General features: G+C 46.7%; 1 protein-coding gene across 1 annotated transcript in view; it reads right to left on the bottom strand.

Moving 5' to 3' along the window:
* The window catches only part of LOC138573682 (procathepsin L-like), a 230,255-nt gene extending 215,544 nt beyond the window's left edge, over positions 1–14,711 (bottom strand). The window contains exon 1 of the mRNA XM_069649357.1: positions 14,570–14,711. The gene's annotated coding sequence lies outside the window, so the exon portion shown is untranslated. The remainder of the gene's footprint in view (positions 1–14,569) is intronic.
* Positions 14,712–16,047: the final 1,336 nt, after the last annotated feature.

Genomic DNA, 16,047 nt, shown 5'->3' with positions numbered 1-16,047 from the left:
CCCCATTCCGCGTGTTACGCCCCCTGTTCCGCCTACTTTTGTTGTGTGCGCTGCGCTAAGTGCGCTTTCGATGTGCGCTTAGCGCATGCTGTTTGGAGACGTGTGTGCCAGCGTGCGCCACGCAGAATTTTAGCGCACATCCAGGGATTTACACGCACACGGGCTTCCATGAATCGCTGTGCGCGGGTTTTGCTGCGATTTTCGCACTTGCACTGCGATTCGCACGCTTTTGCACGCTTGCGCCGAAAATTTCAGCGCACATTAATTCCATAAATCGGCCTCAATATGTGCTGAAATGCCAGAAATGGATAATATTTACTGTGATATCCCACCCGTGTCATGGGTGCGGGGAGCGGGACAGCGAGACAGGCGGATTGTTCTCATCCCCCAATAAACATTTTCCTCTCAGAAGATTAATCATGAATATCTGGAACATAACACAAGAGAGGAACATTTCCTACAATGTTGCTGGTAAACTATAAAAGGGGCACATCTTTAAAGCTAAAAAGCGGTATTTACATTTTACCTGCAAAGTTCAATCGGAGGTAGATTCAACAGTCAGGCAAGGGACAAATGTCCATGCCCCCCAACCCCCAGCTTGGCCTCTCTTCCCTGAAAGACAAACAGCCAGTGCCGCACAGGCCCTCCCAGTGAGGGTGTATCACTTAATGTATCTCAGCAGCAGATTATTTAGAACAGGAAGTGATTTGAAATGGGAAAATGTAACTGGCAGTGACCATTACTGTGGTAAATTTTTCCTAAAATTATGTACGGTTTTAAAAAGCTATTTAACTGTGAATGTTGGGTAATTAGAAATTGGGGTGTACAGAACAAGCTGTGTGGAACAACGACCTTGTCAAGTTTTCATTTCACTTTGTGTCTCTTGTTAATTTGCATGCTGGATCTTGTAGGCTTCGAAATAGGAGAGGGAAAATAAAGCTACAATCATAGTGGGCAATTCTCCAAGTCAAGCAGAGTGGAAAAAGTGGTGCAAAAAAGCATTTAGCGCCACGTTTTAGGTGCTGCAGGAATTTGGCGAAGTTGGAGAGCAGAGCAGACTTTGCATGTTTGCCTGCTCTTACAGATCCCCTGCCAAATCCAATTGGTTTTCCACCAGCATGTATTTTTATGCTGGTGGGAAAACCAATCGATTTCTGTAAAAACCACCTGACATTTACGCCTGGTAAACGGCAGATTTCCAAAGCAATCCATTGTAGATGGCTCCCCACCATCGTTATTTGCTGGAAGGATTTACACTTTTCCAGACATGCAATCGAAATGTAAAGAGCAAAGGCAATTTTACCTGTGTTTTACTATTTCATTCCCAGTGCTAGGTGGAAACAATTAAAATTGCATGCAGGGGGCCCTCCTGCAAATAGGAATTGTCCCCTCTGTGAAATGTAGGATTCAAAACAAAATAACCCGCCCCTTGCTCTTTTTCAGCAACACGTTTCCATAGTGATGTATACATTGTCATGTGACTCGTACATTTTTAAAATAATAGGTATACACTTTGTTTTTGTTAATGTATGCAAAACCAAACTTCAACAAATATTTGTAACAACTTGAGCAGGGAAGATGTGTGATCAAGTACCTAACTTTCAGGCTATTTAAAAAAAGCATTTAACATTTAGTTTTTTTTAAACGTTTGCTATTCCATTACATTCCATTTAAAAACAGAACACTTACAGCTAAAAAAAGAAAGAAAAGGTCAGTTCGTCAATCAATACTTCCCTTCCCAAAAGCACTTCTAAAAAGTCCAGCAAAGTAGTGACAACCAATGAGAAGAGGAAGGGTACTGCACTCAAGTTGGTTCAAAGTGAATAGGCAACCCAATCCTAAAGCTGGGCAGTTTCTCTGAATTTCTTCCAAAAGATCAACTCCAGGGACTTTACCAAGGACCGCATGAGACCCACATTGGCCCCCGTAAAGGGCCAATGCCTCCCACCAAGCATCTTAGTCAGTCCCAAAGATATTCTTCATGCGCTCGTACAAGAAAAGTGTTCTCTGTATTCTCAGTTCCGGGCAGGAGAGGATCAGGTGTTTTAATGTTTCCCCTTCGGCTTTACATAGGGGCGTCTATCATCTTCTACCATACCACCGTATCTATGCGATGCTACTTTTGTGTTGAGAAAATTCAAACAGAATCTCAGAAACAGGTGCCTGTAGTTGGCTTTTGGACATTTTTTCAGATACTGAGGTTTTATGTTGGGTAAACCAGTGAGCGATCTTGAAAGAGTGTAAATCTTAGAAGTTGATCTATTAGCTTCAGTTTCGTTCCAGTCTGCCTGCCCACAAGGCCCTATTGATCAATAAGGGGTTTCTGCATAGGATAGCAACTGACAAACCAAGGTTTCACAATATTACCACACATTTCTCTCTCCTTTGGTTTAAAGGCCAATCGGATATACCCTCCTCTTTCATCATTATGATGTGAAATTGCAGAGGGCACTAAGAAGTGTTAAGTTTACCAAAGATCGTCAAGACTTTCCAAACAATTATCACGTGTAGTGATAGGAGGCCCAGTTCATGTCTGATGATTGCCATGGGGATCGCATTCGGTAGTCTTAGAATCCTCTTCCAAAATCTGCTCTCCAGTCTCTCCCTGGTTTCTCATGACATCCCCAGTCCGGCCTCAGCCGCATAGGTAAAAGTTGGTAAAACCTTCTGGTTGTAAAAGGTGATGATGGGGAGGAGGGAGAATTTACCATATTTCCTCCCGATCACCATACCTTGCTCTGTTAGCTGCTTTATTTTCATATTCAGACTGGCTATCCATGGCTTCTCACACCCACTCGTGCTGATCATTATGCCTAGGTATTTTATTGATACAAGTGGTCTTATTCAGTTTTTACCGAACGTCCAACATGGCGTTCACTTTCTCCTCCCTCTTGAATTTTCCATCTTCAGAATTTCAGTTTTTGGAATGTTAATCTTAAGTCAATTCTGATCAATGTACTTCTGCAGAGTATCCAAATTTCTCTAAATACCGATGGGGGTTCAAGTCATTGGCATACAGGTCATTGGCATACAGAAGTCATCCAGCCGAGGTTCCATTGATCCTTGGTGGGCAGGATCTGGGTGGGTCTAAGACCTCTTTCATATCCATAATAAATATGTTATGGAGTATGGGGCACAAGGGGCAACCCTGCTGCAATCCCCGAAAGGTTTGTATCCCCCTCGTAAGATTCCATGCCTGGTCGAGCCTAATCTGCAGAGCCGTCCGGTGTACAGATCTTTAATTGCTGCCACTAGGTCCTTAGGGCATCCCATTGTTGTCAATTTTTCCCATAATCGTTCCCTGTCGATGCAGTTGAAAGCACACTCCATATCTATGCATGCTTTCCTTTTCAGCATCTTCATCTTAAGGAGGCTAACTAGTAGCAGATTCAGGCCGCAGTCTGCGCTGTTGACAAATCTGGTTTGCCTGGGGTCATAGGACTCAGACTTCTTCACCCCAATCTTTTAGGTCTATGAGCAGAACTCCCGTGAAGATCTTTCCCAATACATCAAAAGGGGGGATCGGCCAGTAGTTTTTCGGGTCCACCCTATCGCCCTTCTTGTAGAGAGGGACCACCACCGCCTGTTTCCAGGAAGCCGGGACTCTTCCACATCGCGCAATCCTTTTAAATAGGACCATACAAAAGACCGCCCAGGCATGGGCCTCCTTTAGCATGGCGTTCATCATAGCGTGTTGTCCAGGGGCTCGGGAGTTGCTTTCTTTTGCTATGATGCTTTGGATTTCTTCTCTTTCAAAATGAATTGACCATGACTCTGCCTGTTCAATGTACAAATCCTTCTTCTCTTGGACCTTGAGACCAAAGAGGCTTTCAAAATGTTCGACCCACCCGTTCTTGTGGATCGGGTTTAGTTGTAGAAGGCCGTTGTCGGTTTCCCTGCCATTTAGCAGTTGCCATAAGTTTCTTGAGTTCTTCATATCTATGGCCTGCATCATGCATTCTGTGTCTTTCTGATAAAGGGTAGCTCTGTAGGAATTGACCCAATTCCTGTATTGTTTTTCCTCTTTTTCACTGCCTGACCCCTGGATACAGCTGGGAGAGATTTTAGTCTCCTGAGGTCATATTGCAGCAGACGTTTCTGGTTTGCAATTGTTACGTCAGATACGTGCTTTGGCTTAAAGCGGGTTTTAGTTCCTCTGTTACATTCTTCCTGGAAAAACAGCCAAACTGTGTTCATATTCAACCCCCTCTTCTACATTCTGTTGCCAGACAACCAGTCTCTCCGTAAGCTGAGCCGCTGTCTCAGGGCTAATACGAAGTCTGTTTCTACCCGCAGTCAGCTTTTTATTCTAATGTTTCAATTTCCTTTTTATCATTCCGATATAGCACGGTCTCACGTAAGACAGCACCAACAGATCGTGATAACTTTGTTTTGTGGGTATTACTGTCAAAGATGTTACTCGTAAATCTACGGAGCCTGCGACAAAAAAGTAATCCAAAATTGCACTTGCTGACCCTGGGTGCCAAGTTGTAGCTCCTGCCAGATCTCCCTTCACTTGGCCGTATTCCATGTGTATGTCCTTCAGGGCCATTTCCTCCAGCCAATCCTGATGTTGAGTACTCTTTTTCTGTTGAGGCCTCCTAATCCCCCATCTCTTCTCAAAGCAGAGTGCAGACATTCAATGTTTAGGTCGCCACAAATGATTAACCATGGATCATCCAATTGAGTGTATAGAAAATCTATCCATTTCATTACACAATGAACACAAATATTGGCCTACTTGCCATTAGGGTTCCAATACAGATTGAATAGAACTAGATTCCCCTGTGTGTCAGAGGGCTAGTCCAGTAACTTTATTGTTATTATCTGAATAAGGGGTTTGTGGTGTATTGCTCGCAGGACCTTACCCATGGAACTATTATTTATCAATGTCAGGAGTCCTGAGCTAAGCCTTCCCTACACCCCTTTTGTTGCATTATTTAAATATCCTGTGAAACCGTCCAATTAAGGGGTCTCCCTGAGCCATCATTCCTGTAGACACATAATGTCCTGTTTAGCCAATCTTGGATCAAGAACTCGGAACAGGTGGGCGAATCCTCTGGTGCTCCAGGATCTGTTCTGCAACCTTCCTGGTCCTTTCCAGGTCGCACTCTAATCCTGGGAGGCAGGAGCTAGAGCTCTAGCAAGCCAGTCCCATGACTGCTCCTTATCTGTCTTATCTGCAGAGTCTGTGCTCCGGAGCCGGCTCTCATGTGCTGTTTAATTTTTCTTTTCTCTTATGGTTATCCTCAGAGAGACGGGCCATGAAGGACCACTGGGCTGTCTTTTCCTGGTTTGTTTGGCCCCTCAGCTTCTATGTTACGACCTCTATTAAAATCACATGCCCTCTCCTTTTGACTATCTAAGGGTGTATCAGGGCACCCGCTAGTTGGTGATTTACAATCTTTGAGATCGAAACCTAAGACCCCTAGATCATCATTTGCGTTCACCATGAGAGCTGTCAAGGCAGAGGAGGCCATGTGCAGGCACACTCAATAATTTTTTTGCTCAGTTTGGACGTCAACTATCCGGATATCTTTACATTATATTACTTCACCTTTCGGCTTTCTTGTGTCTTGTTTCTTTGACAGTCTGGGCTTAGGAAGATAAGTTGGGGTTGCACCCCGTGTCCAATTGGTATTTCTATAGTCTCTGCCCGGATCACAAGACTGTCTGTCCTTACAAGATTGTTCAATCATTCTGCCCAACAGTAAAGACCGTCTCACTGGGGGAGCTTGCTTCATCGCTGCTTTAGGCCGCTTATCCTCTAATGTCGTATATGATACATTTTGTTGGGTCGAGTATTTTGTTTGGAGTTCCGGCCCTTTTTCTCCTCGGTCTCCATAACTCCGATTTGAGAATGACATAGGTTCCTCCACGGAGTCGTCCGACTCGTAATCCTCATATGTGGGCCGCTGCATCAAGGGTTCATCAATGTTTTCCACCTTTATCGTCACTTCCTGCGTGGGCAAGGACCTAAGTACTTTTTCATGTGGTTCCTGATACAAAGTGATTACTTTAGAGGATTCTATACAGAAGCTTTCCTTTAGAATTGCAGTATGAGCTGGTTCTACTGAAACAGTTCTTAAATTTCTAATGAAGTTTCTTGAGCCGCCACCCCCCTTGATGTTTTCATCGTTGGTGTGTGTTTTAGGTTTTTTAAATAGGTCATGGTTTTTCTTTGCTTTTGTTGATATTTTTGTCTGTTTTTGCAGGTTCATGCTGAAAATGGGAAAATGGTCCGTATTCGTCGCTGTACTCCCAACCGGTTCATCTGACCTACCAACCTCTATCGAGGTTGTTGTCTCAGTACTACAGCCTGGTTGTGCCAGGTGCGGGCTGGATGATGCCCCGGTTCTGACACCTATCGGCTTCTATGGCGTGACAAGGCTCACTATTAGATTGGGCTTGTAGGCACTCCATATTCTCCAAAGATGGCTAAACTTCAGTTCTGACCTCGGGTATCATTGGGATTCGGGTGAGTTCCAGTTGCTTTGAGCTTGACACCAAATCCACATCCACTTGTTTGCTCTCACCTTTTCTGATCCCAGTGTTACCTTGTTGCTTCATTAATCTTATGATGTCCTGGAAGCACTCTATGAAGGCCTTTTTATCTTCTCTTGCTTCTTCAATTACATCAATGAGAGTTTTAAAGATCAACCCCTCTGTCTCCTTTTCCCTTGATCTTTTATCTCTAGCCACTTCAATGTGAGATTCAATGAAGATGAGTTTGGAGTTCATTAGAGCTAGACGTGTCGACTTGTCCTTAAAAATGTTAAGTTTTCATACAGTTTTAGGAAAGGGGACAGTGTCCAATAGCGGCTTGGAGTTGTGGAGACTGACCATCCCATCTGCTTTTCTCTAGGGTGATTTCTATAGGGTCTCGCTCACCTGTAGTCTGTTTCAGAACCCCCGTTTCTCTTGTCTCTTGATGGTTTATCGGGTTCCAAGATGCTTCCATGTCGGATTCTTCACACAATTCCTCACTTGAACTCGGTAAGCGGGGTTGTTGCCCCCAAGGGAGCACCCCACAGTGGACCTCTCTGGAAGCCATCCCTGCTGGCCTGGGAGGCTGATCCTTAGAAGTCGAAGCAGTGTCGGTGTCTCTGACAGATTTCAACTTTTATTGAGGAAAGGGCAAACTAGACTCTGTATTCATTCCTACTTCTGCGATTGACCTCTTTCCACCCTTGGGGGCTATGATCATACTCAATTGTAAGGTGAAACTTGCGATGTCCTTCGCAATTTGAGCCGCCAGAGCGTTTTTCTTCCCCGAGGTTGGCTCCTCCAACCCGGATATGACCTTAGTTCCATATTTGAAATTATGGTTTCCATTGGGATGGTCGTATGTCTCTCAATTACATCTTTATTACATTCACTATCAGTAGCTAAGTCTTCAGTTGGGGCACCGGCATGGTCTAGGAGGTCTAGTGATTCATCTACAGGTCCCCCTGTTGAGCTGCACCTCCCTAGAGAGCAGCTCCCATCTACGGATCGTTCAGTTCAGTAATTACAGTTTGCTGGGTCTCCTGGAGAGACAGAGCAGGTGAATCTGTGCTCGCCAGCAGGTCAGCATCCGATGGATCATGACATTCTTCTTTCGGGGATTGCATCACAGAGCTGTTAGTTATGTTTTTCTCCAACCCGACTCTGTGGTCCTTGGCAGTTAGCAGCAGCGGCGGGGCATCCCTTAGTCTGAAGTGCCGTTTTATGTTCTTATAGTCAGGAAGGGAATTGCTCCTCGATTTTAACAAGGTGTGCTCTCCCCTTTTTCCCTCGGTAGCATTCACTGTAGTTGAAGACACCCCCGCTTTGCTTCCTTTCATTATGGGAACCGTACCTATATGGACCTCTTGGTCTTCACAAGTCTGTAGTTTCCTTGAACGAGGGAACGTTGCGGAGGGTGGCATAACCTCCCCCTCCATTGCCTCCACTGAACACCACCCGCCCATAAATCCTTGATTGGAGACCCATATGGAGGCCCTGTCAATTCGATGTCAGGAGACGACAGAGAGACAATTTTTCAGGCGAATTTTGTAGTTGCAATTGAATTTTGTCGTTAGTCATCAGCAGGGGTGAAGAGGTAGTGGGACGGTCGGGGGTTTCTGGTGTCACTCGCAATGTGGGGTGCTCAGAAGCATCCCCTGGATTTGAGTCCTGCCCCAGAGTAGGATATTGCCTTATTAGGGGTGTGTTCACGGTTCCCGCGGCTGAAATAGTTAATGTGGATTTACCTGTTCTTACATGAGGCACACAAGATGTACTGCACCCCCGTTACCTCGTACATCAGGGTCCTTACTTGACTGCGCGTCCTTTGCAGCCGTCCGGTCTCCCGTGGTAACGCAGCCTCCATGGCCTCCTCGCCCTCCTCGAACCCTCTGCAAACACTCTGTCAATACTCTGCGACGCTCTGCTTTGGGAGTGGAGTGTATATAGAAGTTGCTCCTCCTTCTGGTAGCGCAATGGAAAGCATACTTCCCTTCTGCAACAGCCCTCCAGCACAGCAGCACAGTCAAATGGAGTCAGGCCCACACTCTCCCAACACTCCGCGACGCTCTGCGTCCGGAGTGGAGTGTGTATGGAAATTGCTCCTCCTTCTGGTAGTGCAATGAACACTCTGCCAACCCACCGCCTTTAAGGCTATGCTCAAATTCTGGCTTTGCCAGTTACCAAAGTGTATGATCCTGGGAAAATCATTGAATCTCACTATGCTGTACCTGCCAAATTGAGGTGCCACTAAGATAATCTATTCTAAAAAGCCTCATTCATGGTTTAATCGATGGGCAGAGCAGGGTCCGCCAAGGAGACACACACAGATATTTCTTGGAAAAACTAATGCTGCATTTATTGAACAAAATTGCGACATTCAAGCACATATCAAAGCAAACATGATAAACAAGATGTCATCATGGAGAACTGCATATTACTATGTACCAGACAATGACATAAAGGCTTCGTCCTCCCTGCCACGCCACACCTGGAGCAAAACCAGGGGTCCAGAAACCCTTCATTCTTCACTGTCTGCCACCTTATCCAGCACCCCCACCCTGGCTCTCTCATCTGCATGCTAACACTCCCTCAGACCCTCAACTCAATGAAAGTGTCCTGCAAAATTGCAACAAAAAACACACTTTTGTGCTTCAAAATGTCATTTTGTAAGAAATAAAATGTCCTATTCCAGTATTCTGGAGGAGGGTCTGCCTTTCACAGCACATTGGCAGTATCCCAATCACCTCCTCCATTGCCTGCTGGGAGTAGCCAGAGTGTCCAAAGAGACATTGTTGAACCTACACCATTTGAGATTGAATAAGTACTGGAGCCTCGTTGCTCAGCCCTCACAGAGGAGGAGAAGGCATTTTCCTCGGTTCTCCCCAGCCAGGACAAGAAGGCATGGTGCGGGTAGCTGGCAGTGGTTGTAGATGGGAATAGTGGTTAGGGGGATCTGATGGAAGGTGATTGGGGTGAAAGGTGAGGGAGCAGTGCATAGAATAGAAAAGGGAGAGCAGGTGGGAAGGTAAAGGAAGATAGGTAAATTGATGTTGCCACACTATGTTGCTGGCTTCTCTTTCTCTCTGTAATGTTTTTTTTAGCTCATTTATAGAATTATGTTGAAAAAAGATGCACAACCTTTGTTCTTAGGGTATGATTAATTGGGATATTTACCTCTCAGGCTCTTGTTCAGGGGTCTGCACTATACCGTTTTTATTTTACATGCGTTGGCAATAGCTGTCCTGATGGAGAAGGGGGAGTGGATGGAAGCTGAAGTGAACAGGGAATGGAAGGTCAAAGTACTGTCAGAGTTTATGGAATGCAACAATGGAGTAGATGGAAGAGGGGAGCAAAACACTTTGGAAGATGTAGTGGGGAGCATGTGATTATGGAAGGGAGGAGCAGATGGAAGGGGAGAGCAGATTTCCAACTTGAACAAATTGAGTGATCCTCTGCAAATCACTTTATGTCAGGAAAAACCCTTAAACATGGAACATTTGTCGCACATGTAGCAGCCATTAACTACTACCACCCTAAGCTCCACCCCTATGACCAGCCTAGACAGGGCCCTCTGTCAATCTTGGCTATGAAGCACTTTGACTTAAACATGTTACTACTGCAATCCTTACAAGCATCCTGATCAGACACTCAAGTAGTCTTAGGGGTAGGTGCCTTGCCCCTGGTCCTAACAACCTGGGCTTGAATCCAGGCTTCTGCACCTCTTAAAGCGGTCAGACTAAACCAGCTGATGGATGCAAATGCATTTTTTTCCCGATCTGGGAAATCTGGCTCAATGTGTTTAGGGTACTCCTACGCCCACTCCCAATGATGATTGAGCCCCCCTTATCACAAAACGTGGCCCACCCAGATGAAACTTTGTGGAGCCGGGTGCATTTCAAAGGAAGGCATTAGGCGTCTCGTTACAAGCAGAGCAGTTAAAAGGGATGATTAGTGTTAGTTAGCTGCAGACTCAGACTGAGTGTGTAATAGGGACTGACTGGAGTTAGTGGGATGTTCTTAAATGTGTGCTTAGACAGGAGAGCAGTTGAAAACGTACTGTGTCAAACAATTCATTCAATCGGGTGACCATATCATGCATTTTCTTTCGCTTTGTGTCTTGCAGTGCTTTCCGGAGGAGGAGAATAACAATACACTCATAACGTTGTTGCTCAAGATTATTGTATACAGATGCATATATGTTCAGGTTGCTTGATTGTGTGATTTGGTCCATTTCAAGATATCTTTTGAAGAGCCTCAACTGGAGATTGGGCTAAAATCCCAGCTTCCACACTTAACCCAAGTGCCTGATCCTGGGCAAATCATTTAATCTCACAGTTGCCAAAATTGAGAGCCCTTAGAAGCAATTCAGTTTGTAGTGTATGCTAATATACTGTAGCATTGATAAAGCTGGCAATATGGCGTGTGGATAGTGAACATGTTTTGTTTGTTGCAAGATTGCCCACGCTCCCCAAAAAAGTGGTTCTGCATTCTTTGCTGCAGGCAGCCCTTGCCTAAGCCACATGATATGATGTGATATGGCATTTAAAACGCGCCTATACGCAAGTGTTTCATGCTTGCTTTTAGGCTTCAACCTCTTTAGGACGTGCACCCTGGTTAGAAAGCCCATAGATTTATCGGCCCAACTTAAACCTCTGGAAAAGCAGGATGTCAAAGGTTAAGTAACATCAGAAGAGAAAGATGTGAAACAAGGCCAGAAGAGGAGATAATAGAAGCAAGAGGACTGGTGTGGCTAGGAAAGAAAGGAGGCACAAGGATCGACCTTTGGGGTCATCAAAATGAAGAGGCAAAGAGGAACAGTGGAGACTGCCCAGGGGGCAGGGCAGGCTCGGGAGAAAGGTAGCAGGAAGATCAGGCAGGAGATCATAGGAGCTCTATCAAACTTAAAGCCAAGGTGGCAGAGGGCAGATGCCCTTCAAATCAGAGCATATTTGCATCTTTCGAGACAACCGGAGGTCGCTCCTAAATCCTCAAGTCACTTCGTAGGTCGCCAGTGCTAAGAGAAGCCTAAGGGTAGTGGCACTACAATAATGTTCTCTAACAGTTATCCACCATGTGAATGGTGTGCTGTGTAACGTGCATGCCACGACTGAGTCTCTGAACGATGTGGCATGTACAGTGCATGCCGAGATTGTGTGCTGTGTACAGTGCATGCCTAGATGTTCCCCTCACTGGTGTGCTGTGTAAAGTGCACGTCCAGTTGTACCCCCCACTGTTGTGCTGTGTACAGTGCAAGTTACAAATGTACCCTCACTGGTGTGCTGTGTAACATGCATGCCACGACTCAGCCCCTGAACGATGTGGCATGCACAGTGCATACCTAGATTTTCCCCTCACTGGTGTGCTGTGTACAGTGCAAGTCCAGATGCATCCCTGACTTGTGTGCTATGTACAGTGCAAGTCCAGATGCACCCCTCACTGTTGTTATGTGTACAGTGCAAGTCCAGATGCACCCCTCACTGTTGTGCTGTGTACATTGCACGTGCTGATGCATTCCTCACTGTTGTGCTGTGTACAGTGAACGTCCAGATGCACCCCTGACGTGTGTGCTATGTACAGTGCAAGTCCAGATGCACCTCTGACTTGTGTGCTGTGTACAGTGCAAGTCCAGATGCACCCCTCACTGTTGTTATGTGTACAGTGCAAGTCCAGATGCACCCCTCACTGTTGTGCTGTGTACATTGCACGTGCTGATGCATTCCTCACTGTTGTGCTGTGTACAGTGAACGTCCAGATGCACCCCTGACGTGTGTGCTATGTACAGTGCAAGTCCAGATGCACCCCTGACTTGTGTGCTGTGTACAGTGCAAGTCCAGATGCACCCCTCACTGTTGTGCTGTGTACATTGCACGTGCTGATGCATTCCTCACTGTTGTGCTGTGTACAGTGAACGTCCAGATACACCCCTGACGTGTGTGCTATGTACAGTGCAAGTCCAGATGCATCCCTGACTTGTGTGCTATTTACAGTGCAAGTCCAGATGCACCCCTCACTGTTATGTGTACAGTGCAAGTCCAGATGCACCCCTCACTGTTGTGCTGTGTACATTGCACGTGCTGATGCATTCCTCACTGTTGTGCTGTGTACAGTGAACGTCCAGATGCACCCCTGACGTGTGTGCTATGTACAGTGCAAGTCCAGATGCACCCCTGACTTGTGTGCTGTGTACAGTGCAAGTCCAGATGCACCCCTCACTGTTGTGCTGTGTACATTGCACGTGCTGATGCATTCCTCACTGTTGTGCTGTGTACAGTGAACGTCCAGATACACCCCTGACGTGTGTGCTATGTACAGTGCAAGTCCAGATGCATCCCTGACTTGTGTGCTATTTACAGTGCAAGTCCAGATGCACCCCTCACTGTTATGTGTACAGTGCAAGTCCAGATGCACCCCTCACTGTTGTGCTGTGTACATTGCACGTGCTGATGCATTCCTCACTGTTGTGCTGTGTACAGTGAACGTCCAGATGCACCCCTTACGTGTGTGCTATGTACAGTGCAAGTCCAGATGCACCCCTGACTTGTGTGCTGTGTACAGTGCAAGTCCAGATGCACCCCTCACTGTTGTTATGTGTACAGTGCAAGTCCAGATGCACCCCTCACTGTTGTTATGTGTACAGTGCAAGTCCAGATGCACCCCTCACTGTTGTGCTGTGTACATTGCACGTGCTGATGCATTCCTCACTGTTGTGCTGTGTACAGTGAACGTCCAGATGCACCCCTGACGTGTGTGCTATGTACAGTGCAAGTCCAGATGCACCCCTGACTTGTGTGCTGTGTACAGTGCAAGTCCAGATGCACCCCTCACTGTTGTTATGTGTACAGTGCAAGTCCAGATGCACCCCTCACTGTTGTGCTGTGTACATTGCACGTGCTGATGCATTCCTCACTGTTGTGCTGTGTACAGTGAACGTCCAGATGCACCCCTGACGTGTGTGCTATGTACAGTGCAAGTCCAGATGCACCCGTGACTTGTGTGCTGTGTACAGTGCAAGTCCAGATGCACCCCTCACTGTTGTGCTGTGTACATTGCACGTGCTGATGCATTCCTCACTGTTGTGCTGTGTACAGTGAACGTCCAGATGCACCCCTGACGTGTGTGCTATGTACAGTGCAAGTCCAGATGCACCCCTGACTTGTGTGCTGTGTACAGTGCAAGTCCAGATGCACCCCTCACTGGTGTGCTGTGTACAGTGCAAGTCCAGATGAACCCCTCACTGTTGTGCTGTGTACAGTGCACGCCCAGATGCATCCCTCACTGTTGTGCTGTGTTCAGTACCAGTCAGATGTAACCCTCATTGGTGTGCTCTGTGCAGTGCAAGTCCAGATTTACCCCTAGCTGGTGTGCTTTGTACTGCCTGTCCAGATGTACCCCCTGACGGTTGTGCTGTGTACAGTGCAGGTTCAAATGTACCTCTCACTAGTGTGCTGTGTACAGTGCAAGTCCAGATGCACCCCTGACGGGTGTGCTGTGTCCAGTGCAAGTCCAGATGCACCCCCGACTTGTGTGTTGTGTACAGGGCAAGTCTAGACGCACCCCTGACTTGTGTGCTGTGTACAGTGCAAGTCCAGATGCACCCCTCATTGTTGTGCTGTTTACAGTGCAAGTCCAGATGCACCCCTCACTGTTGTGCTGTGTACAGTGCACGTCCAGATGCACCCCTGACTTGCGTGATGTGTACAGTGCAAGTCCAGATGCACCCCTGACTTGTGTAAGTCCAGATGCACCCCTCACTGTTGTGCTGTGTACAGTGCAAGTCCAGATGCACCCATGACTTGTGTTCTGTGTACAGTGCACGACCAGATGCATCCCTCACTGTTGTGCTGTGTACAGTGCCAGTCAGATGTAACCCTCATTGGTGTGCTCTGTGCAGTGCAAGTCCAGATTTACCCCTAGCTGGTGTGCTTTGTAGTGCCAGTCCAGATGTACCCCCTCACGGTTGTGCTGTGTACAGTGCAGGTTCAAAAGCACCCCTCACTAGTGTGCTGTGTACAGTGCCATTCCAGACGTACCCCGTCACTGTTGTGCTGTGTACAGTGGTTGCCCAGATTGTGCCACTCACCTCTGTCTGTTGTGTGTGAACCTGCTGCCTCCTCGAAGCTTGGAATGTGTGTGCAATTGGTACACAGGTTCGACAGTTAACGCACGACAGAATGGTGCTTCCGCTTTCACATGGCAGACCACATCGTCTTCTCCCCTCCGCCTATCAGAGAGCAGCTGAAGTCCAGCACCTCCTACATCCTCTCCTCAACCACCACACAAAAAAAGGCAGAACGAGAAAAACACTCAGAAAAGGCCAACTTCTGGGAAATTACCAAAAATGGCCCACGCCCCCCTCTCTGCTCTGAACCAAACGAGAGCTAACCCCCAGAGCGAAAGTGCATCAGTTTGTTTTTGAGGATGTAGTCAAAATGAAAGACATTTTGTAAACAGTTACTAAGCAAGACACGGCTTCGGTTGTGCGTTTTTTAAGTATTTACAAAGCTCGACCAAGGCACGAGAAATGTAAATGACCTAAATAGTCGGTGAACATTTTCTAAGCCGTTTACTCAATGCTTAGAGAAAAAATGAACTGCGTGCAGAAGAGAAATGCTTATCCATGCTTTGGAAGATTCCAGCTGCTCGATACCTGCTTAAAATATGTTAAGCAAGCATTTCTCTTTCTCTAGGTGTGACGGCATGGCCCCTGCTCTGCAGAAGGACAAGGGTGAGTGGTGGCTAAACTGCCTGCTCAGCCCCCACTAGTACTAGACCAGCAGTGATCCCAGTCATGAAGGTGAAACAGGCACAGCCCTACAGGTAAACCTGCTTGGCTTCTTTTGGAAGCGTGAGCTGAGGGTAGTAGGATCCATCTTCGCGAGGGGTGTGAGCTGATACAGTTGCCACAAAAGCAACAATAGCTCAGTGGGGCCATAATAACATATCCAGTAAGGTTATGTGCAAATACGAAATTTAATAAAAGCAATTAATACATTAAAAACACTTAAGACCATCACCTGTAAGAGAAACACAGTGAATGCAGACTTTTGATATGAACGGATGCCATGGGTTGATAAACAGGGGTGTTCAGGCAAGAGATTTCTGCAGCAATGACAGTGCTCAAGTATAAGTTTTTAAAAAGGCTGAGGAATGGGCTTCAAAGTCAGTATGCTTCTTTAAGGCAGACCAAGGGAACAGGCCCACTTCAAATACCTTTTGTATTGGGGCTCAGCAGTGTCAACAGGATTCTAGCTGCATTGCTGCAATCGAGCTGGTTTCAAGGTGATCGAGCCATGTGGTCCAAATGGCAAGTCGCTGTCTAGTCACGGTGCGTGCTGGGACTCAGTTGCTACCACAGCGTCGCGCTACCAGGTTGATTGATGGGGTCCGCTGCAATGGATCGAGCCAGCATCTGGATGGCTTGAAGACCATATTGGCGGTTCAAAGGGTGTAGAGTGGCAAAATCAGCACTGCTGTTTGTGTAGGGGCTTGAAGTGAGTCGAGCGTTGGCGAGCCTGCCGAAAGAGGCCTTGAGGTAGTAAAACAGGGATCCAGCTGCTT

The sequence above is a fragment of the Ambystoma mexicanum genome, chromosome 1p (genome assembly GCF_040938575.1).
Source record: "Ambystoma mexicanum isolate Mex_15411 chromosome 1p, UKY_AmexF1_1, whole genome shotgun sequence".
Lineage (NCBI taxonomy): Eukaryota > Metazoa > Chordata > Amphibia > Caudata > Ambystomatidae > Ambystoma > Ambystoma mexicanum.
Note: the sequence above shows the minus strand (reverse complement) of the source record. Positions and strands in the feature narration are given on the sequence as shown.